Raw genomic sequence first — 7,577 nt, 5'->3', positions numbered from 1 at the left:
GCATTCCAAATACTCCTATAGTATTTTAATTGTTTATGTTTGAGTTCCTTAAAGGTTTTTGAACACAAGGTTGTTAAGTTTCTAGATTCATTGCCCACCTAGATCACTCCCAAACACATGTTGGTCGTATTTTGAATAAATATAGTTGATCAGGCTCTATTTATCCCTAATACGACTACATACTGTCCAGGTTTAACCGCGGTGTTCAGTTTCCTCCAGAGACCTTTAATGTTATAGTATTAGTGCACACCTAGGTATGCATGTTAATTATTTTATTCAGAGTGTTTTAGTCTCATTGTATTTATAGTTGCATATCTTGCATGATCAGATATGCCAGTTCACTATAAACAATGCTCTGATACCAATCTGTCACACCCCCGAACCAGACGGCGGAAACGTCCGGGGGCTTGGGTGACTTCGTTTTTTTGTAGTATCATCACGTTGTATATAATTGAAACCAAACATCATCATCATCATCACACATGTAATATTACCACTTTCATTGTTTACATCAAGTATTGTATTTTAATATTACAAGCCAAAATATCAAAATATAGTACTAACAAAATACAACAAAATATCCAGGTATTCTTGCTGACTAACCTGCTCAACGATTCCCTGAGAATACAAGTTAATTTAAAAAGGTCAACATATATAATGTTGGTGAGTTCATAAGTATATTTTGACTAAAATGTTTTGTATTGCTTTGTAAACACCAGAAAATCCGATATTTTCTGAAAACGGTTTGAAATGTTTGTGTTAGATCTTGTATTAATGCATGTGTGTTAATGCTTGTGAGTGGATGAAGTGAAAAATTCCAAGCAACCCGATGTTGTCTTTTTATAAAAAGACGTTGTGATTTCATTACCCTAAAACTGAATAGAAATGATGAGTGTGTTCCCGTATTATCGACGGATGTTGTATTCCGTAAATTTTATAATGGTGTTAATTCCTCTAAGTGAGTCGTTATAACCATACTTAATAATGACAAATTCGCCTGTCATGACGTTCCTTGGGACACCGACGAGTTTATGGTAAGGTTTGTCACCCTAGACTAGGCTTGTCTAACTGTAGCGAACAGCTTGGGTGTGGGGTGTCACCCTCATATATATCTATACACAAACTCTTGCTCTCCCTCCAGGAGACTCTGGTTATAACTACAGGCTACGATTGTACACTCAATAGGTGTCAACCAAAATGTCTCACAAGATCCTTAACCAAATTTACGCAAGTATGAAGTTGCACATAATATATTATTTTTCGTATAAGTATTTAGTTTTCATAGCCCAACGTGTACGTTTGTGAATGTGTGAAGTCAACAAGCATGTAAATGGACCACGAAGGCCCAATAAACATGTAAGGTATATTACAGGCCCAAATAAACATGTAAAATGACAACTAAGGCCCACTAAACATGTAATTTATAATACAGGCCCAATAAGCATGCAAGGTGTATTCTAGGCCTAATAAACATGAAAAAGAGAACTAAGGCCCATTAAACATGTAAATTATATTCCAGACCTAATAAGAATGAGAGTGACGTAATTGATTCGTTTGTTATTACGTTGGTTGTTAATTTTAGTTGTTTACCAAAATGACATTAAAAGGCCCATTTTTAGTAAAAAGACGTTTTTGGTTCTTAAAACCGAAAATTTACAGTTAAGGCACCTTTTGGTAACAATGACACTTCAGGTCCTTTAAGGCCAAAAATTTGTTTTTAAGGCTAATTTTAAGTAAAAATAACATTTTTACCCACTTTTGTCAAAAATATCATTTTTGTCTTAAGTTTATGAAAATGTGCATTCCCGGCCCCATTTATAAATAAAATTATATTTTTGGCCCAAGTTTTAATAAATTTACATTTTCAGCCCTTTTTATCGAAAATTTACATTTTTTGCACATTTTTTTTAAAATGACACTTAAGCCCAGAAAGTCCAAAAATTTACAATTTTGGCCCAAAAGCCGTGAAAGCCCAAATGAGGCCTATTTGTGATAATTTACACTTTTAGCCCGTTGAAAATTGCAAATACCATAAAGACTCATATTTATCAAAAATAAATCCTTTTTTTTGGTCCCTTAAAGCCGTGAGTTATATAAATAACCTCACATTTGAGTATTTTGTCATTTTTGGCCCTCTCATGCAAGTTTTCTTAGGTTTAAACAACTTTGAAGTGTTTTAAACCTTTTCTTTACATAATATGTTGTAATAGGTGTTATGTTGTATAAATATCACCATAAGTTAGTATATTTTCAAGTGTATGAAGTTTATAACCCATAATCACACTTATATCATGAAAAACAAACAAAATCATGCATATACACATAGATATACACAAAACAACTTGTATTCTCCCCCAAAACATAGTAAAAACCGAAAATAGGGGGTATAAACTCACAATGGGTTGATGATTTCGGTTGTGATGAAGAAAATGGAGAGATCTCGGCCCTTAGCAAGCTTTCTTGAGTAGATCTCGAACCTAAGGTGGATCTAAGGGCATGGATCACGAAATGATGTCTTAAGGAGTGAAGATTATCATAAAATGAAGCTAATCATCATACTTAGAGAGTAGCTTACCAAATGAGTGATGATCTTTGAAGAAGAGTTCTTGATCTTTCTCAAGATACATACGAAATTTAAGAGGTGGGAATGTGAGAGCTTTTCTTGAGAGTTATGAGTGAAGTTTAGAAGTGAGAGTGTGAGGTTTGGATGGGATGAATGTGGCCAAGAATAAGAAGAAGAGGGGGAGGAGGGAGAAGTTGAGACAATATGGTTCCATAGGAACATGAGATTAGCATAGATATTTGATATACAATTGCTTGGTTAACCTCTAGACATTAGTGAGGTGGCACTCCCTAATTATCCCATTCTTTCTCTTTTCTTTTTTTAGTATAGCCGAGAATGAGGGGGGAGGAAAAGAGAAGGGGTAGGGTTTGGGCCTTGTTTGCTTATTTTCGAAATTATGAGGCCCGATTTGAAGGCTTTCGGCCCATTGGGCCCATATGAGGGTTTACGGCCCAAAAGTGGTAAGGAAAGGGAGTTTACGGCCCATTAAGGTTCAAGAAAGCATTCACGGCTATTAAGGCCCATGACAACAAAGTGAGACATTTTAGGCCCAATAACGCCCATGAGAAGTCTTATGGCACAAAATGCTATTGTTTAATTAATGTGGGTCTATTTAAGGCCCAAATAGGATTCATTGTCCCAAAATAACCAAATTGTGAGTTTACTGGCCCATTAGGCCCAATAACAGGATCCTGGTCCATTCTGAGTTTGAACCAGGATATTAGGGTTTCAAACCCATAGTTGAGTATACGAGATGCATTGAATTAGGTTTTGAACTTCACTCATGAGTTTTGATTCAAATGGTTGATTTTGAATGAGCATAGGACATGACATCAACTTAGATTACAAGTTATACAAGAGTTGATTAGATGAATACAAAATTTCCTAGCAAAAAATGCTAGTTGTGACACTATGATCTTCCCAATTTTCACTAGGGTCACTATAAGTTAAGCTACGCTTCTAGTGTAACTTATATTTATATTCATAGTCGTTTTTATGGATATATAAATAAGATTTATCATTAATCCCGATTATAATGTTGAATGATCTACTTAAGGGAGAGGTGTATAGAATGGTCACGTTGGCTTGGTTGTTGGATTTCAGAAAAGCTATATGCCAAAATGATCCTGCCTCCTACTGTCCAGCCTGGTTGATCTTTATCTCATAGAACTCTCGGTAGTCATCGGGAGTAGTGTTGGATCTAGCTTTCATGATCATATTGTCATAGGAACTATTAAGGTATAATATTCTAGGTTAGTATATGTTAGACATGTTACCCGTTATGCTGGAGGGATATCTTTCAATCGTCGGAGTAATTATCCAGGTAAGTTATCTCACTATACTATTATTTTAGTCAAAAATTGATCAAATGGAATTCGACAATATTGTATGAGAGGTTGTGGTGTTTGATGTAGTGTAAGTGTCAAATAGACAGAACCTGGTAATCCTTATGATTTGCAACCATTTGACTCATGAGAAATCTTGAAGCTTCCATATGGAAAAGATCTTTGATTTAGGAGTTCATCAGGGAGGATCCTTAACTTAGTGAACTGGGGAAGGATACCACCTTAAGAATCAATTGGAAATAAAGTCATCTAGGAGAAAAAAACAGGAAAACTCATGTTTTGTAAGATAATGTTACAAGCCTTGTATATTTTTAGGGGAGTATCCCAACTTCAGACAACAAGTTAATGTTAATGCCAATTATAAGGCAACACGTTAGTCTTACAAGATTTAGAAAATCACTGAGGAAAATCCGAAATCGTATGATTGTTTTGGTCAAAAATTACACAAGTATAAATCAACCAAATTGAATGAGAGGTTGTGATGTTCGAATTGTGCAATAGAGAAAGGTAAAGAGAATGACACGATTATTTACAAGGAAAGCCTTTGATCCTTGCTAGGATCTCCGGCACAAAACCTTTGGAGGTGATAATGATCACCTGCCTTGACGATTTTATTAATATAAAATGATAATTACAGAGATTATTTCAGTAAGAACAGGTGAAAAAGTTCGTAGAGTAAGCTAAGAATAAGTAGAGAGTGTCGTGTGCGAGATACATGTGTCAATTTATAGTCTAAACTAGCTAACAAGATGTCCGATATTCCCGGGATCCTCTATGATGACCAGTTTTGTGAACGTTGTTTGACTTGGTATTCCGGGTCTTTAGCATAGTTGAGACGACTCTCTGTTGAGAATAAGTCTTTTCTGGACTATTTCTGCACATGTGTTAATAAAGAACGAAATATAATTATTATAAATGTTAGTAAATAATAATAACGGTAATAGTCGGGATCTTGAGATAGTTGAGGATCCTGAACATCTGATGAGATTTGAGGATCTTGAATGCTTTGAGGATCCTGTCCCTAACAATTACCCCCACATTATTCCTGAAAATATAGGAGTTAATTTCGAGACTATTAAAGGGATAACTTAGAAATAAATTAAAAAGAGGAGATAAAGAAGAGTTTAAAAACTGTCCCTTAATGGATAAGTTTAATCTATCTCAAGGTAACCAAGACGCAGTGAAATCATATTTCTTATCTCTTCTTTGCTATAAATTTAGGCTTCTGTTAATTTCTTCTCTACTCTCTTCAGTCATGATCATATTATTGCGAAGGTAAATTTTCCTCTTACTTGTTTTCTTTAGTTCCTCCGATTTTCCTCGTCATGGTCAAGAAAACTAGTCGTTCTCGAGCTAGCATTGTTACTTCTCCCGAGAATGACTTAAGTGATAAAGCAATCTTATCTTATGATGAGGTTTTTTCCTTCAACGATGAGGATATGGAATTGTTGAAAGCCATTGGGCCTTTTCCTTCCGATGTAGTTTTTCGACGTTTTGAGGCCACCGTTCAACCGAATTTTATTTCTCCGACGTGGGTTTGCTTTCCTGAATACCCATTTACTCTAGGTTTTACTTATCGTTTTACTAGTATCATTCATGATTTCTTTTCGAGTACCGACATTTCTTATATCCAAGCTATGCTTGTGGTTTGGAGGATCCTGTTTTGGATTGATCGCCTGAATCAGTTCAAGAATATGGACATCGGGTTACCTGAGTTGACTCTCGTTTATGATCTTTATACTTTTGACAATTCTCGCTTCCTGTTAAGAGTTAAGACAAACAAGCCCCACCTCATTCTGAACTCTAAACAAAATGATAGTGCTTGGAAGGAAAATAGTTCTTCGTGAGATGTGATTTGATTCCCGATGGGGATTTCCTGCCAAAAACATGGATTAAAAAGGGTAGGATTTGAATTTATATTTGAAGGATCTTGAAATTTACTTACCTTATTTTGTTTGTTTTGATGCAACATTCAAATTTGAGGAGCTTGTTCCTACTACTGGTGATTCCGAGGACAAGGTTTCCAAAATTCTTGCACTTCCTGCACTTGAAAGGTCGTTCAGGTTCGAATATTCCAGTCTCCAAGAGGTTTCTTCTACTACTGCTTCTATGGCTACTGGTAACATTATTTTGATTGGATACTTATTTTAGATTGATAAGGATCTCGATTTTATAGGGATCTTTGAAGGTTCCAACACTACTCCCAAGAGATCTCACGTAGACCTTACAATTAAGGTTTCAGGATCCCGAAAGCGGAAGCCTTCTAAAGTTGTGGATTTTGGTTTAGAGAATCTTGGCATTGAGGATGCTCTCAGGAAGTTGACCACTTTTACTCAAGCCGTAATTTTTTCCTTCATTCATTGTTATTTTTCTATTTCTTATTGTCATTTGATATTTTTCAGGTTTTCGACCATATCTCTGCCGATTTGAAGCTCAAGGATGAGAGAGCTGAACAGGCTCTTTAGGAACAGGAAAAGATGTGGAAGGCGACCAATGAGGATCTTCTGAAGCAAGTGGAAGTTTTGAGTAAGGAAAAGGCTGAGAAAGAGGATGAGCATGCTGCGGAGATTGAAGAGGTGATTGCTGAGGTGAAGAGTAGCGCTGTGATAGCTATTTCGGAAGCTAAGATCAAGCTTGCTAAAGATTTTAAAAATTAGGGATCCTGGAATGAGGTTGGTTGGCTTGAGGCATTAGCCCATATGACTGGCAAGCCTGCTCCTGTCACTAAGGATCCTGCATCGCATCCATTGGAGGGAGGAAAGAAAGATGGGGCCAATGATGATTAGACTAAGGTCTAGGTCTGCAAGAAGATAAATTAAGTAGTATTTGCTTTATGTAAGACATTTAGCTTTTGCCTTAGTAGGTTGGTGTGCAAATTTTTGAATGACATGTTAGTATTTCCCATTTATCTGTCTTTATTTCTTTTTCCTGTCTAATTTTGCGTGTCAAATATAGTACCCAGATTTTTAAGTAGTTCGGATCCTGAAAATAGTGAATAATTTTCAAGATAAACTTCTTTTGGCAAATAATAGATAAAATGATTTGATAAGGATTGAATTAGTTAAACAAGTAAAAGTAATAAGTTAAAATAATAAGAACTGACTTTGTTAATGTAACAACCAGTTATTTTCAAGTCTGTAAAAGTCAACAAAAGTCAACCAAGGTCAACAAAAGTCAAACTTGCTAAATAAAAGTCAAATTTGTTGAATTGTTAATCTGTCAAGGCTAAAATTTACATTTTAATATATATAAACCCTTTATTAGATAAATGTTGCAAAAATTGAAAATAAACACACAAGACCGAGAACCCTCGCATCTAGCCCCACCATCCGACCGAAAACCTTCGCATGCTTACTTCCCTTGGACCGCAAACAGCTAGACCGCAAACCCTAATTCGGTTCGCAAACATGCGGACCGCAAACAACACCTCATACCGAAAACCTTGACCGAAATCAATGTGATTTCGGCCGAAATCTCCAAATCGATTCCTTTTTCCTTCATACTTAAGCAACCAAAATGGATCATTTTAGATACTTCCCGTAGAGATTTTCACCTCATTTCTCTCCCAAACATTGAGCCATCTCCTGTCCAACTCTCATAATGAACAAATTCTTCCAAATAAATTCAAGTTTTGGTAAGTCTTCTTACATATTAAGTGTTATTTAACA

General features: G+C 35.7%; 1 long non-coding RNA gene across 2 annotated transcripts; it reads left to right on the top strand.

Moving 5' to 3' along the window:
• Positions 1–895: 895 nt before the first annotated feature.
• Positions 896–6,793, top strand: LOC145159146 (uncharacterized). 2 transcript variants are annotated; one of them, XR_013737500.1, is made up of 3 exons: positions 896–5,972; positions 6,086–6,227; positions 6,312–6,793. It is a non-coding gene; the product is annotated as an uncharacterized LOC145159146 (long non-coding RNA). The 2 variants fall into 2 exon arrangements; XR_013737501.1 differs by having other exon boundaries at positions 896–5,997.
• Positions 6,794–7,577: the final 784 nt, after the last annotated feature.

The sequence above is a fragment of the Lactuca virosa genome, chromosome 2 (assembly GCF_052849685.1).
Source record: "Lactuca virosa cultivar CGN04683 chromosome 2, Lactuca_virosa_CGN04683_v6, whole genome shotgun sequence".
NCBI classification, from domain to species: Eukaryota; Viridiplantae; Streptophyta; class Magnoliopsida; order Asterales; family Asteraceae; genus Lactuca; species Lactuca virosa.
The sequence above is the reverse complement of the archived record's forward strand: the minus strand, read 5'-3'. Positions and strand labels throughout refer to the sequence as shown.